The following is a 24,256-nucleotide window of genomic DNA, read 5'->3' on the forward strand; positions in this document are numbered from 1 at the left end:
GTTTTTGCTATATTCTCTGATACATTAACTAAAACATCATGTATGCCCCAAAGTGGAATTGATAACTCAGATTATTTTTTAACTTTTAACATCATAAGTGTTGTTTTGGGGGAAGCAGTACTATATGGTGATTAATAATTTTCTAATATATATGGTCAGCTTTTATCAACACATTCCAGAAACAACATTGGAATAAAGAATATAGGGAATGCGTGGCAAAATAAAATTGTCTACGGATTTACTCCAGCCAAGCTTGGAAATTTTAGTAAAATCCATCGGTTAAATGGAAATAAACGCTTTTTATCACAAAACTCCATTCATAAAAGCAAATGGACAAAATCCAACTTCTCAGCTCAACAATGGAAAGTTAAGCAAAGTAAGCGAGTCAAGGGACACTTGAGGGGGAGGGGTGAAGAGAGACGGGATGGAAAGCGCGTTTATGTTAAACTTCATCTGCAAACGGAGACGGTACAAGTCCCTTTTTGTTTTCTCCAAGTGCAAATAGACGTGTAAATCTAGTAGATCTGTATTTCCCCAAAATGCTGATTTAAAAACAAAAATAGTAACAAAAGGGAGGGATGGGGGGAAGAAGATGACAAGAGGTGGTGACTAATTCGTTTTGGTGGCCTGTTATCTGTGACATTGAACTGTTATTTCAGATAATGGCCATTGTTTGCGGGAAAATCGCACAGCAATGGTAGGTAGGACAGGAAAAATCCTTTGTAAATAACCTAAAACCCGGTCAGATATTCCCATAGAGTTCGGCGCTTGAGAACCTTTAACAGCTCCGGGCTTGCTGCTGCCATTGATTTCCTGCCCTTCCTCAACTTGCCCATTGTAGGAGCTCCCCCGACCCTTTTTTTTTTTTTTTTTTAAATTTAGCCATAAATTAGACCGGTTCGAGCTATGAGCTGTTCTATTTTCTTCCTGTCAGGATGAGGGATTTGTTTTATGATGCATTGTGTGTTAAATACAAGTAATCTGGGGAACCGATTGCTTCAGACAGTGCGGCCTGATCAGGGGGTCTGAAAGCTCAACGCCCCAATTCCCCTCCCTAGTCTCTGGCCCCCACCTCCTTGCCCTTTACAAAGCTGCTCTGAAAAGGAGGAAACGTCGGTGGATAAACAAAAGTTCTTATGGAATCAGTGGCAGGTCCTGGCTAAATTAGGAATCGTGGAAAGGGCCTCGGAGTTTTTTCCCTTATATTGGGTTCGGGTGGGGGAGGCGGGGCGACTTTCAAGGTCTGGGCACTTGCAGGTGCGTCAGGAGGCCGGTAGATGGCGTTGCGCCCCGAATTAAGTAGCGGCGCTGGCGGCTCCAGCCACCCAGGTGAACCCGCTGCCGCCCGCCGGGTGCCGGCAGCCGAGCTCTGCCCTCCGCCTCCCGCGCCATCCTGCGCCTTCCGGAGCCTCAAGACCGGATGGGTGCACCCTGCAGTCCAGACCCGCAGACACGGACCTGAGCTAAGGCTATTGCTACGCATGAAATTCTCTTCCTCAGATAGAGCCAAAAGAGTTAACACTTTCTAAGTCCTTGGAAGACTGATCTAGAGAGACAGGGGATTATTTAGCCTTATCATTATTATTTTATTAATGTCATCATCCTCAGTCTGGTTCTCCACTGAATAACTTGTGAGAAAGACTAAAGGACCTCGGCAAACATCAGATCTCAGTATTTCTTCTCTCTCTCTCTCCTCTCCCTCTCGTTCCCCCACCCCCGCCCCCTCCCCTCTTTGACTACACTGTGATAACTTCACGGACCTCGCTTTTTCCTGACGACGCAACTTGAAGTTTAAAAATGGGGTCCTGTAATCCCAGAGTAGCTAGAAGGGCCTTGATTCTCATGAAAGGAGCCTCTGGCTATTTCAATAATAACCCTTTAGGACAAGACCCTAACCTGCCTCCCCTGATCAAAAGTGACACGAAAGAGGAGCCGGAGGGCTGGAGGAAAAGGTTTTTGCAGTGGGGGGCTTGCTTTGCTCCCCGGTTAACTGGCTCAACATCAGGAGGTCTCTAAAACAATAAACAAATACAAGGAGACAAATACCACCACCAATTCCCTTTATTCCTTGGGATTTCTGGTGAAATCTGTTTACAGTAGTTCCCAGTTACAAATTAGTCTGCAAAAGCTGCTGTCTGCTCAGCAGTAATCAGTAACATGCGTGTTCTGCAGTGTTTAGCGCTGCCCTTGAAATGGGCTATTAAAAATAATGGTTTTACTATAATCTCAAACCAGCTTTAATTTGCAAACATGTATCAGCACAGATGATCTAAGTATTAAGGGAACGGAATAGGAGAACGTACAACAACAAATGTACAGTTTAAAAGCAGAACATAGAGTGATTTGGTGGCAGTGTTTTTTAAAAAGAATCATACTTTAAAAACATTTTTCCAGAAGGAATGATTGTTTTTTCTGCCCTGTTCTGTTAATTGTTGTTTACCAGGAAAAAGGCATTGGAAAATATGAGGTTTGAGTGTGACTTGATAGATTTTCTGGGAGCTGTAAAGATCCCCCTTTGGCTGATGGCAGGGCTGGGGTGGGAGAGGTTAATGTGTTTTCTTCCTGGTCTGAAAAGGGCATAAACCCTCCTCAGGCCCCTTCCTTCCTCCCCCATCTGCGTGGATTGCAGAATCTTTAAAAGGCTCAAAGATTTCCAATAAGGCCACTGGCTCTGCCTTCATTGTGTAACTGTTTATTTAAAATAAGTCAATATATTAGTTAAAGCAGTAAGAAGTTAGTACTCCAGTATTCAAGTGATTCCCACAAGACTGTAAGCTGATGCCTCTTTTAAGCCTTAAACTTCATGGTTGTCCCAGAAGTAAAAGTTCTGCTAATGGAGACCCTATGGGCATGGTACATTCCAGCACATCATTAAAGGAAAGAAAAGCAGTCCAGCCAAAGCCAGATGAAATGACTGCACTGTCCACTTTTAATAGGCTTCCTGTGGACAAACAACCCTGTAACACTCTACAGAGGACAATATTTAAAAACAAGACAACTCGCTGGCAGTTTTCAATACCATAAAGTTAATAAAGTATGTTCCCATTCACCCTGACATTATGTTTTTAGTTTATAGAGGAAGGCACTTTATAACCTCAGCCTAAGTAAAGTTCCCTTAATTCTGTAGATTTGGGTTTCTTGAGGATGCTAAATATACACTGAGCTCCAAGCCTGACATTTTTGTTTTAACACTGTTTTGTTTTGGGGGGTTTTGGTGGGGTTTTTTAAATTTGTTTGTTTGTTTTGTTTTTTGTAGCTTTTCAAGAACATACAAGTGCATTTTTACATTTCTCAAGTTCAGTTTCATTCACAGAGATCCTGTTAAATCCTGTTGCGTACAGCTCACGTCAAGAAGCATGAAATAATCTGAGAAATTGACATTTGGCTGAACAATAACTGTTTGCTAATTAAATTAGCTTCATGTATGGATATTGATGTGTGTTTAAAAAGAAAATCAATGCTTCCTTTTCCACATCAGAATCGGATTTTGTAAAATCTTACCTAACTTAACTGATACAAAGCTAAGAAAAAAATATAAGTACATCTTTAGGACTCAAGAGATTTCCCACTGATTCGCATATAAATATTTCTCCCAATACAGAAACTCCAATTTGTCTCTCCTCTTTCCTTCCCTCCAAATTCTTGACCACCTACAATTCCTTCTGTCAAATCTTTTTACTTAATAGGTAAGCCTTGTAATGAAGAATCACATTTAGGCAAGATAAACTAGATTGGGAAGCCACGGAATCAAAGGTAATAATTTGTTTAATTTTAATTTATATGTTTTAGTCAGGGGAGTATTCCACAAGCTTGGCTCCCTAAACTTAAAGATGAATCCTGTCATGTTGGGTACGTAGACCCAGCAAAAAATAAACGGTCATGCACAATAAGAGTTTACAAATAAAAAGTGCTCTGGATGTCCGGTCACCAACATACATTATTACCACTGCTCAGGAGAGATATTTCTGGTCTCTTTTGATGGACTTTGTCTTTTTTTTTTTTTTTAACTCTATGGGGGTGGGGGAACTGTTAACAGAAAGAAAGAAAGAAAGAAAGAAAGAAAAGAGGAAATTAAAGGTAAAAAAAAATGTAAATAAAAAATTTCCCTTGGTCTGGAAATGGGCCCGACTGAAAGCATGTTAATCTCCACCTCAGTAATTTGGTTCTCCAGGAGAAGACAGAAGCCCTGCTGCTGTGCCCTGCACTTCATAAATCACATCTTTATGTGGACAAGGTCAGGGCACCTAACAGCTCAGACATGGGCCTTCGCAGTGGCTCGAGGATTCAGGCATGTTTACTCTCCCGCCTGGCTCTCCGAGGAGTAGTCCAGCACGCTTCTAATTACTTTTGATTATTTTCATTTGCTGGGGTCAGTCTGGCTTGCCAGGACTGCTGGAGGGTTGATTTCCTACAAATCTTGATGTCTTTGTAGGACAGCCTTGTGTGCGTTCAGAATTAGCACCCCGTTATTGTCCCTCCAGCATGGGATCCCTCCTAACAGATACTGTGATAGAAAAGTTTCCCTAGTGAATCATTACCTACTTCCCTTTTTATTAATTGACTACGCGAACATAATCACCTATCTGATCTTTTTTAAAAAATGCAGATGACTTTCTTAACAGATGAGTATTTTATAGTATATTTGCCCAGAATAAACGTGATCCTTTTTTTTTTTTTTTGCTTCGACTTTAAATATATTTAGTAATGATGGCAGCTCTTTGGAAACTGAGATGAAATACTTTGTTCAGACAACAGCTCTAGTGAATAAATTATTATACTCAAAGATTTATTTCCAAAGCTCCAATTAAGGCTGCCATATTTAAAATATTTTTTGTTGGGCTATTTTGATGTATTTCAGTCCTAAGCCATTATGCTGAGTGGTTATTTTGTGGCTAAAGCACAGCAACAAAACAAATTTGTACCAAGTTTAAATGAATACACCGTGATAAAATGAAAACTTTAATAAAATATGTCGTAGTAAAATTTGGTAGAGAAAAAGAGTCAAAATATCATTTTTCTCTCCCTTATCCCTCAAAAGTATAGATGTTTAATACAATGATGTGTACGCCTTAAAAGATACATTCAAGAAAAAAATGACGAGGAGATAAATATCCACAAAGCGGAGACAAATATTCATGAAAAAACACATCAACCTGGTTGTTCAGACAGTAAGCATTTTCAGATCACTGAACAAAAATTACTATAATCTTTTTTATTTTATAAAAGATAACTTGGATCTTGATTATAAGTTGTCCCAAAAAGCCAAATCTCTCATTCTTCCTAACTTTAGATCAAAGAATTAAGGTCCTAAATTAAGGCTTTAGGAATTAACCTCAACTGCTAGGAATTAATTTTTTATTATTTTATCAATTAAGTCAATTTTTCAAGACAGCATTTAGCACATTATGTAATAAATCCACAGTCAGCTTCTTTCCAGAGGCTTTAGGAACACCATTTCAGAGTGCTTTTAGACGTGTAATCTTGTGGAAGAAGTGAGTTGGAAGACCTTTCTCTGCTCCCATCTCTTCTCCTACCTGTTTGCCTTTGGGTAAGTCACTTAACCTTTGAGTCGCTTTCTATGAAAGTTTCACAATATCAGCCTAATAGGAGTGTTGGGAAAATAAATTGGGTAATATGAGTGTGAACTGCTCTGAGTTCGTGGGAACAGGTCAAAACACCAAGTTTCACAGTTTTTGTGTTTGTGTAATGGGTTAGACTAGACTTACATACACACACAATGAGGAAGATAGTCTGGTTTGTACTTTAGGGAACAGCAAAGTATAAGTATTTTTCTATCCTCTTTCTTCCATTCCAGTGTCAGTTGCCCTAATCCTTACCCTGACCTATGGAAGAGAAGAATTTTAAGAAAAATGTTTTTTTTCTCTCAAGCTGTGCTATCCCCGAAGATGTCCGTCTTTGCCTGGCTTGCAGCTGAGCTTGCTCTGTCCCACCCACTGTGTTCTCTGCCAATCAGTAAGTGGGAGAATTCTGAGACAGAGGTGAAATACCACTGAGATCCGAGAGCCCTAAAAACCAGGGTAGGAGGCCATGTACACACACACACAAACACACACACACACACACACACACACACACACACACACACACACACACACATCCAGACTAGTTTTCGGTCAATATTCATTATCAAGGTCCAGAAATGTATTCTCTGCAACGTCCTCTGGTGGACTTTAAGTGTCAGTACGTTAGGAACTGGGTTTCTCTCATTTGCCTCTATTGCCCAGATCCTAACATAACGTCAGACATGGAATAGGTATTCAGTAGGGGTTTGTTGAAAAAAATGTATTGGGTCCTTCCTTGATTTTCATTCCTATGTAGTCTGGATGCTTAGCTTGGATGCTTGTTACCTCTGGTCTGAATGATCACAATGACTTCCTATTCTGACCATCACTCACCCACCCACTAGTTTATGCTCCACACTTCATCTTCCCAAGCATCAGCTGTTGTTACTCACTCCCCTGGTCAAAATTCTTCAGTGGGTTCCAGTTGCCTAACAACTCAGTATAAACTCATCGTATTTTTTGAAAATGAAATGAGGTAATGTATGTAAATTACTTAGACTCATGCATGACACCTAGCATATGGTCAATGAAAAAATAGCTATTATTATTATTGGTATTGCCAATATAATTATAATTTTAATCATTATTGTTCCTCAGCCTATAATTTATTTTGCCTTCATTATCTTGGATGAAATCTTATCTATCCTTCAAAGCCACCTCTTTTTCTATGACCACTGGTCCCTAACTACCAGGTTTGACCTTTTCATCTTTTATCCCAAATCGTCTCCTGGTTGATAGTCAGTTCTACCTTACGTTACAGTTGTATCTGTAATGCTCTTCAGTAGGCATTATTAAAATTGTCAGTGGTCCTCCTTAAAGGGTTGTTGTAAAATTCTTAAGGATGGAATCAAGTTTGATTCATATTCACATCTTGAATAGCATCTTTTCAGAATAGGCTAAACTACCTTTGAACTGCACTGCAAGAATCAATTAATTATGGCCAACTGTATCAGGAATTGTTATATTTAATATCTAAGGAAACTGGACTATTTACCACTGTTCCCCCATGGGAATCAATTGATGCACTGGTAATTCTCTTTTAGGGAATCTAGAGATAGAAATTTCTACCACTGCTGCTTCCCAGGAGTAGCACTTTATTGCATCCCCCATGCACCCATACTTGTGTTTCTATACCCACTATCTGAGTTGGCCCTTTACCTGGGTACCAACCCAGGACAATATCTGGGATGCCTCCCTTTTCCTTATCCCCAGTGAGCAGTCATTGGCTATTACATTGTTTCTTTAGGGCCCTCACCTTCCCACTGGCACTGGCCTGATGCAGGCCCTTGTCATTTTAGGCCTGAATTCTGTGGCATCTTTATACGAAAAATTAGTCTTCCTGAGTAACAAAGTTATGACAATGTTTTGCTTTACTTGAAAACAAAAGCTAAAAAAGAAAAACCACACTAATAAAAACCCTAATTGTTCCTAATTTGCTAGAAAATAAAGCTCCTAATTCAAAATGCAATCTTCTCTGTAAGTGGATGTCAAATTTATCTTTCCAGGCCCATGGTCTGATTCTTCCCTCTAAACAAATCTAAGTTCTGGTTAACTAGGGAGATGAGTAGAAGCTCTTGGCCCTTTAACTGTGTTCACGCAGGCCCTTTGCTTTACTTATCTCTGATACTCAGCGCATTCAGGAGATGAAACAAAAGCTCAAGGAGGAGAAGTCAGAGTTCTATCTATCAAGCTCATACACAGCTCTCCAGGCTCCTTTCCTTGAAATTCTTACCGTGCTCATTATTAAAAACATTCACTTGTCAGTCATCATATTTAGGGTCATTGGGGATATTTCTGTCATCTGCTGATCTACCTCTAAGTTGTTTGATGGCAAGAAATGCACTTTACACCGGCATTTTCTCATCAGTGACTTGTTACCAGGTATTCTCTGAAAATGTGTTCCATGGTCAAGTGAGGTAAAGATAGCTCCATCTTGGAGCTTCACAATAAACATTAATGTGGTAAATGCTCTAAGACTCTAGAAGTCTAAGAAGTCCTTCAGTGAAGAAACCTATTTTGGCTTGTTTAATAGAGCATCAATAAAGATAGTTAAACATGTACGAAAGCCCCTTTTCCCTTCCACTGAACACCTAAGGGGAACAATTTTGGAAATAAAGCTTTTTATTATGTTGCATCTGTTTCAGCAAAGCTGATACTAGTAAAAACTGCTAAGTATTCCCTAAATATTTTTCTATTAATTGCTTTCAGTCTTAACCAAAAATGTTACTAAAAAATAGTGCTGGATAAAGAGAGACAAAATCAAGCCTCAGCTTTTCATTCAGCTTGAAAGCATTTGGAAGGTCTATCAAACTCACAGAGAAAGGAGGTTATCAGTAAACTCTCTCCAACTGATCCTTTGCCTGTGAACTGTTGTAATTTTACTTGAGTATCTGGTATGAGAACCTTCCAAAGAAATGTGTATAATTTCCTTTCAAAATCAACCCACACCTTCCTATCCTCTTCCATTATAAGCCCTTCTAAAGCACAGATTTTACCATGGGCATATTTACACACAATGTTTTATACTATTTAGGCTCTTCTTAATAAGATTTGGCATTATCTAGATATATATTTCCCCAGGAGAAAGAAAAGCAGTCATTTAATCTTAGTCTACCAAAGCCTGAATTAAACATTTAAGAATTAAACTGGCCTTTTCTCCAGTTTTGGATATTGGATTCCTGTGTTGTGCCTGCCAATGGCTGTCTAACTGCTAAACTTAGTGGACATTAAATCAGATGGCATACAAAGTTACAGGAATTTGATCTTTATATAAACCACAAACCTTGATGAACTAACATTGTTCCAGATGAATTAACTACCATCCTGCGGAACGGAACATTTCGCAGGAGCAACCACACAGTCTCCTCTGTAAAGAGCACTAATGGCTGTGATTAATTTGTGATCTATTGAAAGTGCTTACTCCAGAATTAAGTACCGGTCAATTTCCAAGATGCAGATTCTCAAAGGTATTTGTGTTTTGGTATGTAGTTCTTGACTGGAAAACAAATCTAGGCTTGCTAATGCAGTGCCTACAACTAGAAAGGAGAATGCCAGAAGGGACATAAATACTTAAGAAGAAAAGAAGAAACACACTTTGATTCACACATAATTTCTCTCCCCGTGTGATCTGGACTATCAATTTACAAATAAACCATGGAACCCAGTCATGAGATGGAGAAAGTCAAAATTATAAGGCTAGGATGATAAGATCGAAATGGCTATAGATTTTAAATTTTAAACTCATGCTTTTGTGTAATATTACGTTGTATCTAATACAGTTTTATATTCTTCCCTCTTCCACTCTTCCAAGAGCTAGCCAAGTTCATATGTCCTCAAAAAAAAGAAGTTGGCTGAATCAAATTTAAATGATTCACTAAGTCTTTTAGCATGTTCATTTGTATTAATTCTGTGGTTTTTGTTGTCACTGCAGAAATTATCATAATAAATGTTTATCATTTCCTATACATATCTCTTTGGTAACCAATGCTGGAATATTTCAAGAAAGTCATTAAAAGTCTTTATAAAATATATTTTGCTACATTTCAGTCTTGGAAAGCCCAGTGGTGTTGTAATATAACATATACACATTCAAGTTACTAATGTCCAACTATTGTGAACAGATAGAAAGAGGGAGATGGAGATGGTGAAGAGAGAGAGAAAAAGAGAAAGAACAAGAACGAGAATGAGAATGAATGATCCTTTATCCAGAAAAGAGCATCAGATGGAGAAAGAATCATCTGTTTCCTCAGTAGGAATCAGTGTTTAAATGCATTTTGTATTGAGTATCTTGTTGCATTGAGTGTGACTCTTAGGTTTAGAGATATGTATTTTTCACACCATGCAGCACCTGAATGCAAAAACACCACTTTCTCCAATGCTCAACCAAAGCCAAGGTGATCTATGTCCATACTGGATGGTTTAAAGGCTGAGCAAGGGAAATTTTGATTACACTTGATTTTCAATTACTGGTTCACTGCAGAATCTAAGCCCTCAGTAAAATGCAAATTTGCTGAATTTGGTTTAGACTTTGAAAAGTATTCCATAGCAGTGATGAAACAAATAATTAAGGTAAATAAATTAAAGTATCTTCCAGTCAAAGAACCTGTGGATGGCAAACCAACATTTCTTCTCTAATTATTCCCTGTTCCCAATGATTTTGTTTCATGTGGTCCAGGTGATCCCAGTGGCTCATGACTCACATGACCCTGCTGTCAAATCATTCACAGCTAGGATGTGCTAGCAATGCTATCACCTGTTTTCACAAATGTGCCACCTCTTGTGGCCTTTAGCAGGGAAGGCGATGGGCTGAATGTGGTTAGCTGCCGTAATGAAGTAAGAAGATCTTCTTCCCAGGGCTCAGTAGACCACAGGATTCCTCTCTGCAAATCTAAAATCACTTGGGCTCATGAGCAATCAGTTTCTCCCCGGTTTCCTGCTAAGTTGTAGCCCTCTGATGTTGGAGCCCTGAATAGAATCTGCTGCTAGTTATGTGATACTGAGCTGCTTAAACTTCCTGAATTTCTCTTTCAATATCTTTAAAATTGTGGTAATGGCATCTATATCATAGGAGGTTATTAGGATTGCTACATAGTACACATGCAAAAGGAGGAGAAATAGTATAGTGATTAAAAGTATAGACACGAGAGTAGGACAGCCTGGATTTAAATCAGAGCTTCACTACGTGCTAGGCGAGTGACATGTGCCAAGTTACTTATCACCTCAGTTTCCTCGTCTGTAAATGAGGATAGTGATAGGATCTTACAGAGGATTAAACATGATAATCCACGCACGGCACTTAGCTCAGTGCCTAGAACATAAGCACCTAATAAACATTAACTATTATTAAATGGAGTTCTAACTCTCTAAAATAGCTGTTAGCTTCTATATAAATGCCCTTTATGGGTTTTTTTTTTCCATAGACATCTCTACATCAGAGGAGGAATAAGCATTTTTTTAATCCTAATTTAACTGCTGTCACACAGGCAGTAGTTTGTTTCTTGAGAAACAAAATGGAAACATATAGAAGCAGAGAAAAAGAACCAAAATAAGTGACAGGAATGCAAATTCATTATGGCATCTAACAACGAAGCTAGGAATCCCAATCTTGGGAGCGGGGAGAAATATTTCCTAAGAAAGGAATATTTTCGGAGATAGGTAAAAGAAAACACATGAAGAGAAATTGGAATCTTCATGATTCTATTGAAGTGATTCATGTTTTCAAAATAGACCTCGAACAGAAATTCAGTATGTTTTAGTCGATATTTAAAGTAGGCTCTTAAAAGATACAATTCTTCAAAATGTGAATAAAATGGGGAAAATGGGAGGTGAAACATTCAAGGAAAAGCAAAGAGGACACACACAGAGTAAGATGTTCGTGTGAATCTAGAGGATCTCGGCAGAGGTTGTTCAGTTTGGGGTGTGTACATTTCTTCTGTTGGCTGGGGCAGAAATGTGAGTGGGTGGTGAGTGGGGTTGGATCTTCCAGAGCCAGTCAAATCTTTAGATGACTGTAGCTGCTGTCTTCACTGCAACCTGATGAGACCCTGGGCCAGAACAACCCAGCTAGCTGAGCAGCTCCTGAATTCTAAACCATAGAATCTGAGGACCATACATGTTTATTATTGTTTTCAGCCACTAGGTTTTGGGGTAAATTGTTATGCAGCAATAGATACCAACAACACCAGCCAAAGACCTTTGGTGCCTACGGAGAATTCAGTCACCTGGCATCCTCTGACTGTCAGAGACCTCTGGCCCATGAAGGGGCACCCCGACCGTCCCAGCCTGCACTTAGCCTCAGCCTGCCCTTTCCCTCCTGCAGCTGGAAAGAGAGAGTTTCACACCCCCATCTAACAAATACTCGCCTCTGGTTCCTCTCATGAACTGTTGCTCAATAAACTCGTTATGATATCCCAAGAGCCATGAAGCTGAGAAGCATTAGTGAATAAGACTTGATAAGGCCAAATTATGGAAAGCTTTCTAAAGCCTGTTGGAATTTAGGCTATCTTGGATTGAAAGCAGAAAAAGCAGCGATCATAAGTTTCAGAGTGGCGATATTATGACAACAGATTTCAGAAAGATTTGTTTCCCTATTTCCAGAGTCCTCATTTAGTGTATCATGACCTTTTAACTGGTCTGGCAGCATGTACCAAATTAGGGCTAAGCTGCTTTGCCGATTCAGACTGATTTTTCATTATTGTGTATAAAATGACTAAGATGTTGATCTCTGAATGTAAAAGGGCTCTGATAACCTGGTTATCAGGAGTTCCCTCAACATTAGCCCAAACCTAGAAAAATGGTAATACAACAGTATCACTGCCAAAGGCAGCAATGAAAAGTAATATTAGCACTCAATGTTTCTCTCCCTTCCCATCACTGCCATGGACTAGAACCTCGCCCCTCTTCTGTGGTAGCAGGAGCTCTCCTGGGAGTTGCAACCACTTCTGATAAAGTAGCTGTGGGCTGCTATTCCCACAGGTTCCCAGAGAGATTGCCAGGTTTTCAAAACTACCAACCAAACCGTATCAGATGTGACAGAGAGCATGGTAGGGATAACACATCATCCTTTGCAAGGGGCTTTCACCTAGATTAGTTAATTAAAAGTCACAGATGATGCAAATCTATGAGACGGTATGACAAGTAAAATTATCACAATAAAAATGAGAAAAAAGATGCAGACATTAGAGAACTTGCCTAAGGTCCTTGTGCTGGTAAGTGGTAGACCTGCGGCTGGAAGATAGAACTTCTTAGCTAATGTTTTTTTCTGCTGTACCGGTGCTTCTCCATCTATCCAGGCAAAAGAGGCCGAATTTGAATTTAATTTCCTTTCCTCTTAGAGAACCTGGTAATTTTATTTATCACCTCACTTTGGTATTTCCTTTGAAGTTTTCGTTTTTAAACATTTTCTTGGAAGTCTTTCAAATTATAAAAGCAATTCGTACTGTTTTACCAACTAAACAACACAACACAGTGGTGATTCACCATTCTGAGGTAATTGATATTCAGTCCCGTGTGGGTTTTTTCTTGTTGTATTCTTTGCTCACACCAAATTTTTTAAATATCACCAAAATAAAGTTATACTTTACATATTATTCTATAACTTCCTTTTTTGCATGTGACAATATATCACACACAAGTTAAAAAGTCTATAATATCTAATTTAAAATTCTTTTTCTAATTTGTTTTTGTGTACATACAGCCACATGTACATACATGCACACACAGACAGTTTTACAAGGACTCTTGGGTTTCAGAATAACTGAGATTTCTTCCCAATCCCACACCACTCGCTTCAATTCCTTGGCTCTTGATTCACAGGTTGAAAATGACCTACTAAATATGCTGCCGGTTAAGGTTTAGAAGCCAAAAGGAGTGAAACATTAATATAAACCATTGTCCCTGCTGTTAAGGCCCAGGCAATCTACTTAGAGAGACAAGACTAAGCTACTTGAAAGAACAACAAATAGTACAAGACTGTAAGTCATTAAGTACTAAATTATGTGGCTCGAATGATAAGTGCTACAGAGATTCAGGCAGGAAAGAGATGCTGTGTGGTAGGGGAAGCTTTATGGAAGGGTGAGACTTTCACTCATTCAAAGACTGGGCAGAAGTGGAAAAGAATATTCATGGGGAGCTTTCGATGTGCTAGAGTTAGGTTAAAGGTATTTTCAATGTTTGTTCAATTTTTTGGATAAAACTCAGCATCCTATTGTTCCTTATGATTCCCAAATCACCCCCATATGTTTTTAAAGTATAGACTGTAGTAGCTTAGGTATATGTATATTCATGTGTGTATTTTAAACAAAGAGATTAATTTTCCTGATGGATTCTAATACATAAATGGATTTATGCTGGGTGAATCTGCCAGCATAAATTAAAGAAACAGTGAAAAATAATTGTTCTGATAAAATCTAAAAGCAGTAAGTAAGGTCAAGAAATTTTTGGAGTAATTCTTTTTTAAATTTAAGAATAACTGTTAACATACTGAAGGTACACCTCTAGGTAACGCTTTGTAGATAAACTAGAAACACTTTGTTTCAGATAATAAGTCTTCCCGTTTTGTTTAACAGCCGAAGACCTAGTCAAATCATTTTCAATAGCGATAACAATAAAAACAATAACAAAAATCACAAAACACTTCAAATCATAAGCACAATGACTAAATACAACACACTGCTGTTTTCTGTGTTGTAATCACTTTTGTTTGTTTGTTTGTTTTTTGTTTTTTGCGGTACGCGGGCCTCTCACTGCTGTGGCCTCTCCCGTTGCGGAGCACAGGCTCCGGACGCGCAGGCTCAGCGGCCATGGCTCACGGGCCTAGCCGCTCCGCGGCATGTGGGATCTTCCCGGACCGGGGCACGAACCCGTGTCCCCTGCATCGGCAGGCGGACTCTCAACCACTGCACCACCAGGGAAGCCCTGTAACCACTTTTTTGTAAATTATTTGATGTTGATTGGAAATGTAGGCAAAATATATCCATTAGCTTTTTTAAAAAACTTTGTATTTAAATAGTTTATTTCTAACATTAGTCCGTCTTGTTAATTTCACTCATTTATTCATTCATTCTGAAAAGAAACCAGACATGGTCTTTGCCAAATTCTCATCTTTAAAAACCATAATGGGGGGCTTCCCTGGTGGCGCAGTGGTTGAGAGTCCGCCTGCCGATGCAGGGGACACGGGTTCGTGCCCCGGTCCGGGAGGATCCCACATGCCGCAGAGCGGCTGGGCCCGTGAGCCATGGCCGCTGAGCCTGCGCGTCCGGAGCCTGTGCTCCGCAACGGGAGGGGCCACAGCAGTGAGAGGCCCGCATACCGCAAAAAAAACCCCAAAACATAATGGCCACAATGTGGCAAACGTATTGGGGTGCAGCAAGTGGATACTGGTGACCAATTAGCAAGCTACTGAAGTAATAGAAACAAGAGATGATGGCAAGATGGTAAAATATAAGTGTCCACTCTATGTCAGGTGCTTATTATGCATCATTTCCTTTAACAACTCACTAACCACCATATGTGATTATTATCCTTGTTTTGCAGATGACAAAATTTACGAACTCAGTAAGATGGAGTAAATACCTTGCCCAAAGTCACACAGCTGGTAAGTATTAAAGATGGGATTCAAATTCTAATTAATCTGACTGTATATTTTGCTGTGATCTTTACCCAAAGCTACAATACCTCAGACATGAAGACCTAAAAGATTGCCCTGCTAACTTGCCAAAGATGTCATCTTTCTGATATTGGGAGCTGGCAATGAGTATCATTGTAAGCCAACCACCAACTAACAGGGACCCTAAGGAAGACTAACCTCAGTTTAATAATAAATATCAGATACATAAAGGAAGTATTCACTAGGGGTATTTTCAAGACCAATATAGAATCCTGGGACACAAGTGCAGCTATACTGCATATTTGTAATAACGCAGTCATTTTGTGGATGTGAAAACAGAGGCCGGAGAAGGAACTTGATTTTCCCAAACCTAAATCATAATAGGAGTAAGAATAAATGTAACCGATGCTTGGTTTGTGGCATCATACATTTTTTCAATTACCCTGTCATTGATTAATGTATTTTCATTGTAGTCTGTTAGGAAAATACACATGAAAAAGGAATTTAGTACTCGAAGTAAAGAAGAGGGGCACTTAGAAGTAAAATTCTCATCTACTAAGGTTCTCAAAAAGTGGCCGTAGAAAATGTATCTTTTATCCTCATCTTACATTCTTCACTTAGATTTGTGTAAAAGCATAAAGGTAAAAATAAAAGAAGATAAAACGATTTCTTATTTTTCTGTCCACAACTATAAATATGTCATAATAGGGATGCTAATAAAAACAATGAAATTTGATTTTTAACATTATGTCATTAAACCATAATTATGTCTCATAGCCTAAAGAAGGTCATTTGGGGTTTTTAGTGGTTTCCTCTTAAATCTAGCATGTCTGCCCTTGCTATCTGCTTCCTTATCTGATTATTTACACTGTTTGAAACTTCCTTGTGCTTTTATCATCAAAAACCACTTGTGGTCTGCATCCCGGGTGCAAGGCACCGACCCCAATGTCATATTCCTTGTCTAAGCCACGTTCCTAGTAAAGTAACCTGACAAAAGTTTTGTCAACATAATAGCCAACATAAGTTTTGACAGGAAATAAATAGGTTTATAAAAGTAAGTCTTAAAGTGGGAATCAGTTCCTCTGTTTCAAGATATCTTTTGAAACTGCTTAATGAGAGTTCTTGAAGATTTTGGTGAAGACACATCAGGATGCACGTAATAGGAAAGCTTCTAAGTCTCCATATCTTAAAACTGTTAATAGAAATAAATTGTTCATTGCATCATCAGACAACACATTTCCACTGTGACTATGCTCAGCGGGTATTAATTCTAGTGAGACTTAACATGAAAAGTTATTAAGAAAATGAAGTTGTGAAATTGATTAATTTCAGCAACCACAGGAGATAGAGTATAATCAAAATGTTGCAATTGTACCGGACATTCAAGCCATCTATAGTGTAAGAGAAGTTTGTAATTAGTCTATGTTTTTCATCACTAGGGAAAAAAAATATGTGGTTTTAGATATCATGTTTAAAGCACCTAAAGAACCCAGAGTTGTCATGCTAAATACAAGAGATCTAAAGATCTGTTACACATCCATTACGTTTAGTGAGCTGTCCTCCTGGCTTTTTTGAAGTGCTGTATACACAATCTCGCAAGGCGAAACACTTTATGTACCATAAGAAATTTGAGGCATAATGTTTAATGTTCACAAGATAAGTTAACAAAACTGTATGCTAGTGACTTTTTTATTTCCCAGTTTTATGTCTTTCGAGTACTTTAATGAAAGATAAACAAGAAGGTAGGAGAACAAATGTGCCTTTCCCTTCTACCTTTTTCACTTTTTCCTAAATTAAATTATAACTGCTGATTTGCACCCAAGGAAGAAATCATGTTAAAATATGCTGGGTTTTTTTTTTTTAATGTTTAGATAACAGCTTTCAAAACACAGCTAAGTAAAATGTGTTTTGAGATGGAAAACATTTGGTCTTTTTTGCAGCTTTCAACAGCTTAAGTGAAGGGATTTTTAATGTTCCCAAACAGCTGGGCCATACTATGTGTAGCATGAATTTCACTCTCATTGAAGGGTCCCATCTCCCTCCCTGCACCGAGAGGTTCCTCTTTTTCTTCCTGTTATTACTGCCTGTTCATCTAAATAGCTTTCCATTATTATCACGGCTTTCTCATAGCTCATGCTTGCAGCAGTGACTGCTAAAAGAACCTTCCCTTGAACAAAACATAAAATTTTCCTTCACAAAAGTGCTAATTTTTAAAATGTATTGTGTGGCAGCTGTAGAAAACAGCAGGTGAGTGTACATTGGAATAATAATAATAACTGTGTGATAGGGAGGGGGGATTCCATTTGTTTTCAGGACCTCTTATAGCTTTCTCAAAAGTGCTAATGAACATCACAGTACACATTATCTGAACTGCCTTAATTTTTTATCACTCTCTCAACATCACTCCAAACATATGCCCAAATGGAGTTTTTTTTCAGAACGAATTATTTCACAATTATCTTCAAACCCCTTCCCAGGTAAGTACATAAGTACTTACCTAAGCACATAAGTACGCGTAGATGTACATAAGTATATCTATGCGTCAGTACTTATTTATGTGACTGTAATAAGTAAGTTAATGAAGACAGTGTGAATGGCAATCATACATGTCAATTCCACGTGACAACAAAAGTAATCATTGTAAAAAAAAAAAAGCCCCCAAATTATAGAATAGTTATTTAATGCAAATGTACTGAGTTAAAATGCATCTTACATTTAACAGCAGGTTTACTGTTTTACAACCAAAAGAGTAAAAACAATAGTTCAAACGTTTGCCTACACTAAATATACAAACCATGTAAATAAACTATGTTCATAAATATACATAAGTTATGTAAACTTCTTGGCAAGAAATAGCAAAAGTGTCATTGTCTATTTTTATAATCTGTTATTTATTTCTGTTTCCTAGAAAATGTCACTTTTTTCTGTATCTATTTATCTCGAATTTAGGGATTGAATTGAATGGAAATGTATCTTTCATTCCCTGTGCTTTCCCTCCTCAACTACCTCCTCCCATCCTATTGCAAGCTATGGGACCTTCTAGCCTTTACTAAGGGCCACTGCAAAGTTCTAAGGTCGGGCAGAGAGTGGAGGAAGACAACATGAATCCATTAAATGACACATCTGATTGGCCGGGAAACTCAAAAGTTCCACATGGTAAAAGAAAAGATGCTGTGGTATTTATTACCTACTGTGAAGTTCAAAATAATAAACAATTCTTAATAGGTAGATGATTCACAGTCATTTAAATTGCTTTCACAAATCCTCTATGATTGGTTTTCACCATGGTTGATCTGTACACTCCAAACTCTACTTCCCAAAAAGTTAACTTGCTCTTGGATAACTGAAAATTCACTTAATACATATAATGACCTATACATCTATGAATAGACATGTAACCCTCATATAGGAAAATTGATTCTGTGTGTAACACACACACAAACACACACACCCGACAGCTTCAAAATTGTCTTTAACATAAAAACATACCAGAATACACACATTTAAATGGCTTTTGAGTACTTGTCCTTCCAGGTTCCATACTTCAGTCAACAGTGTTATTATCCACCCAGCTACTGCCTCTGATCCCCCTAAGAGAATATGTCTTTAAAATATTCTCTGTGAAATGAAATAAGTGAAATAAATGAAATTTAAAATATTGCTGAGAAATGAAAGAGAATAGCAGCTTCTCATGTGAAAACATTGGTAGGGAAAAAAGATATTTTCAAAACAATTGCAATTCTATTGTTAAATAATTTGATCACTTTTAGAAGAATTTTAAAAATCAGTTTTAGACTTTTCATAATGAGATTTTGTTGAAAATGCCTCAGATTCCAGAACTAATGCTGCTAATTTCCCATCTTAGAGACCAATGTATTTTTTTTCTTTCATGCTGCTTCAAATTAAGCTACTTTGTTCTTTATTAAATTATGGTACTGTTTTATTTTGGTTTGACTGAGATACATTAGGTTAAAGAATTGTAGCTGTGAAATTGGTAAATGTTGCCAGTTTCTAGATTAAAATCCTGCTAGGTCAGATTTGTTAACATGAATTGCATTGTAATTGCTTATGGGCAAACCAAAAAGGTTCTAAATTCATTTCCTATATTGACTTAAAGGTTCTGTGCTGACCCTACATCTCATCTTCTTTTTTTCTCATCTTTTTTTTTTTCCCATATCAAAACTGTCTTGGAGACTTTATTAGTCCACTTTGTGAGATCCTTGGTGCTTAAACCTTATAGTCAGACTGAGCTAAAAATAATGAACTAGTACATGGTTTTCATTGAGGAGGCTCTTCTGACTAAAACCAGATAAGTGACAAGTCACATAGAAGAGTTGGAATACTAGGAAAAAATTCAAATTTCCATACAAAGAGTTACCTTCTTTAACATACATAAGAATTCAAAGGATATAGTAAAAGCAAAGTATTTATGATTCAGAACAGATCAGAGATAAAATTTATCCACATTAAATTTAGACATATTATTAATAGAAAAATTGCCATGTGAGGAATAACAAAGAAAATTATTCATGCTCAGGTTTTGATTTCTACTCTTTAAAAGGTTATAGGTAATATTTCCCCTTTATCTAGAATAAGTTCACTCCATAAGCATAGACTAAATTAAATTTAACAATATGCCTTAGCTGAGAACAATAACTATCAAGGGGAATTTGTTTTCTGTTTTACTATTTAATGTAGGAAAAAAATTACACATGATCTCTAGCAGAAATATAATACTTAATATCTTATCTGGGTCATAAGTGAAATCTTTCCCTAATTCAGAAATACTAAGTAGAAGAAACTCTGATTAGAAACCCAACGTCTGGAGTTATCAAAAATAAGTTAATTAATCTCATTAATTTGGACAGAAGTAATCAATATGTTATAAAAATTATTTATCAATGGAAATGATGGTAATTATACTTCCAAGTGTGTTCTGCTATGTCCTATGAAAACATTCCAGAACCCAAGTGGCATATTTTCTCTCACATTACTAAATGTTTGCTCTGACCTCAGAGTGTTAATACAAATAAAAATATTGACATTTTTCACACTTATTCAATACCCACTGAAAAGAAACCTAAAGTATCATTCAAACCTCAGTACATCTTGTACTTTAAAAAAAGAAGAAAAAGAAACCTTCAACATAGAAGTCCAAACTGTAAAATAATATGTCCCAGATAGAGCAAGAAGTGGCCTTTGGTTTCCCTGAACTATTCCAACTTCCTGCTTAACCATCTTATCAGAAGTTTATCTTAATAAACAGAGAGGGGCAGCATGATTCTCTGTTCTGTTCAATTCTCTATGAGGGCAGTTCTACTTTTTTTTTTTTTTCATGGGAAAGAAGAAAATGTCAGCCAGCCAAAATACAAAAGCCAAGATGATATCTTACTACTGGCCCAATGAAGTAATATTTTAGGAAAATTATATTTAGCCATTTATGTAGTTCATACTGGAAACCAAATCCCTAGACTGTCACAAAAGCTATTTCATATACATTCCTAATGCTGCAAACCCTCTTTTGATCAAATCACTCTATTTTAACCTCTGTTGATTTAGCGATATCATTAAATTAATCATTAAGATTGTCTGTTCCAACTCAGACCTTAAAAGTCCATACCAAGCCTCCCTGTTCTCTCAGAAGTAACCCTCAGATTATATTGTTTCCCATGGCACTTAATTATTCCAAGCCAAATGAAGGCACAATTCAAAGGTATACACACTTTTGTGAGTACCAAAAATATGAACTTGGCCAATTTTTTTTTTTTTTTCCCCATTCTGCACCAAGTGGCTAATGCTGTGGTGATTTCTCTACTCTGCATTATAAGCCAGCCTCTCTAATTCTGGACACATTGAACAGAGCTCCAAAGGGAAATCCCCCAAGACTTTACCTAGAATTGGGAGAACTCAGTGTCCCCTCAAATAAAAGTAGCAGCTGGGGAGTCTTTTCCCTCTCCTATTATTGAAGAAGGGTGCACTGTTGAACTCGGCAGTTTAACAGGAAAATCAAACTATATTAATCTATTTTAAATAAACTTACTGGAGCTTTTGAGATTCTACCCATAGTGTTCTTTTCCACCAAGCAATGGCCAACACTGTAGATTTTTTGATTTTCCATTCTGAGACTACAAATTCTAAATCCAGTGGGCACTGTTTTTCATTTGTAAATTATAGAACAGTCTTCCATATGCATACAATAAAACTCCAAACTGGATATTCTGCTTTCCATGTTGTTAAATTAACAGGAAATTTTCAAACTGTGCTCCTAGAACTTCTCTTTATTTTTATATCACTGTATGCTTACAAATTCCTTGCATTATTTTAAGAATGTATCTCTTCTCTAAGTATAGACACGCATAATTTAATTTTAAAGATGCCAATTTTCTACCCCAAAATCCTTTATTTATTTATTTATCTAGCAAAGGAGAAGCAATAGTGAAGACCTGGAGGAAGAAAATATTGCAAGTAAAATGTTGTTGTACTTTTCTACGTTATAAGAATAAATTACTTTGGTTTTCATGAAGAAATCTATTAATAATCAATAATAATTCAAGGTAGATTGTTAGGTTTTCATTCATCCTGAATTCCCAGTTAGACTTTATTCTTCTTGGAGAATGGCTCTTGTAATTTTTATATCTCTTTTAATGCCTAGTTCTGTGGTTTGTACATAAGTAGGTACCCAATACATGTCTGAGGGAATACAAGTTTGAAATACTATGTTAGAACACAGTTATTAAACTCTTTAACATTTATAGCATGGCCATTTTAGTCCTTTTGAAAGAGATGTGTAAAAATAATCTTAAAAATGTATTTAGAAATTGATTCAAAGGAAAATAAAAATAATTATAAATGAAATACGTGATTGTTAGAATAAATAATTCGATACTCATTTGTCAAGCGCTCCACGTTACTCTGAGGCAGAGGAAGGAAATGATGAAAGTACATAATAACAGGGATAAGAAGTTATTCCTCAACTATTGTAAGATGGAAAAGTCCATTAAGAGAAACAGGGAAACATGCCTGGAAGAAGTACTAGAGAAACTATTAAGATATAGATGAAGGGGTGGGGCAAGGAAGAACTATTGGCCTTAGTTTTCTCAAGGGAAGCCAGAAAACTGATTCCAGCAAAATAGAAAGTTCCCAAGAGAAAAAACATTAATGCTAAAGGAACACCAGGTCACTTCAGAGTGAGCAATAGGAAATTAAACCAACATTCAATGGGCTCCATCCAGAGTGCAGTGTAAGACAGGAAACTCATATGAAATCTAACAGGCAACACTGACAAAGAAAGAATTGAGGAATGAGAAACCAGAGGAACTCTCCTTCTGTCCAGGATGTTATAAAGTTTTACTAAGAGGAATATATGCAAAAAAAAAATATTTTTAATGTCTGTCCATGATTTTACCTGACTCAGAAATGCTACTCATGTTTAAGAACTAGGATGACAGGTACCTTGTACCAAGTAATGTAATCATGCCACCTCCAAAGACATGGATTTAATTTTTTGAGTTGTCTTATACAGACTACTCTCTATTTTATTCAGTATAATGTTTCCCAATATTCTACAAAATGCTGACAAATGTCAATTTCTTTTCTTTCTTTCCTTCCACCGTATTATGGGTTTTTACTTTATTCACTATCTGTTATCTGCAGATAACCTTGTAGATAATATAATTAAAGGACTAAGTGTCTAGACGTTATTCCCCAAATAAACTTAATCTCAAAAGAAACAAATTGTGACTGCAAATTTTTTTCTAAGGATATGGAAAATGGAACAGAAAAGAGATTATGTAAGAAAGGTAATTGATATTTTAATGGTTGCAATTTTATGAAATTGAAGATTTTGAATGCTCGTGATTAGGAGGAAAGTAATAAACCTGAAGAATGGATATGAATATTTTGTGTCCATGGGCTAAAGGAATATAGACTATTCTTTGTCATGTTTGGATTCCTACCATGCTTTCATGAAGGCCTAGTGGGTCAGGAGGCTGGGGACATTACACTGCATTGTCCAAGCTCTGCAACTCACTGTGCAGCTAGCTGTGATAGATCCCTTAACCTCACAGTACATCAGTTCCTATGATTTGAAAAAGGGAGAAATCTGAGGTCTCAATGCTTGTCTTATTGGACTCATGTGAAAATAAAATGACATTGGATATCAGGGCACTTTATAAACTCTATATAATTATCAATTAAAGGATTGTTACTATAATTGTTTTATTTACATGAAAATGTTGTCTCTCCCTAGCTTATCCTAAGGAGAGGTCATATTTTTACATTTTGGCCCTATTTGTACCATACCTATTTTCATCATTAGCAAATGCAATAAAAAATTTAGCATAGGAACAAACATAAAATATAGGTGAAAGTGAGTGAAAACATTTGACACTAAAAGCCGCTTCCTCCTTGAAATGGTCTACTTCTTTGGCATTCATGACTCACTCTCTCCGGGCTCACCTTCTACTCTGGATTTTTTTTTAGGATCCTCCACCGGGTCGTTTTCTCCCCCTGCTGAGTAAATGCTGGGTTTCTCCCAGGGTTCTGTCTTCGCCCATTAACCCTTTAACATGCCCCCTAGGTACTCTTCCAACCGTTCTCGAAGCTTTAATCCTCCCTCCCTCCCTAGGCTGGTAACTCCCTGATGGCTCTAACCACAAGCTCCACTCAGAACTCCAGACTGGTATATCCAGTTGTCCTGGAGGCATCTTAAATTCAGCGTGGCCAAATCTGAAAACATTCTGTGTTCACATTCTTTCTCTGGCCTGCACTATCTTAGACTTCTCTCATGTCCCCAATCCAGCCAGTCCCCAAGCCTCATCAATCGTATTTCTTAAATATGTCTCATATCAGGTGCTTCTCACCATTGCTTGTCTTCTCTCTCTATTTAATTATCACACTCAACTCCTCTCATCCAGGCTTGCTTATGGTAGACCCATTCTGCCACATGCAGCCAGTGATTTAGCTTGTGTTCAAATCAAACCATGTTAATTCAATGGTTAAAATCCTTCAGTGACTGTCATAAATGACTGTCTGAAGACCAAGGAACTTAACATGACACCCAGAATAC

At 37.5% G+C, this 24,256-nt stretch overlaps 1 protein-coding gene across 12 annotated transcripts in view; it reads right to left on the reverse strand.

The window, feature by feature from the left end:
* The window catches only part of MECOM (MDS1 and EVI1 complex locus), a 567,851-nt gene that overhangs the window by 64,762 nt on the left and 478,833 nt on the right, over positions 1-24,256 (reverse strand). The window lies entirely within an intron of this gene.

Source organism: Phocoena sinus, chromosome 4 (assembly GCF_008692025.1).
Source record: "Phocoena sinus isolate mPhoSin1 chromosome 4, mPhoSin1.pri, whole genome shotgun sequence".
NCBI classification, from domain to species: Eukaryota; Metazoa; Chordata; class Mammalia; order Artiodactyla; family Phocoenidae; genus Phocoena; species Phocoena sinus.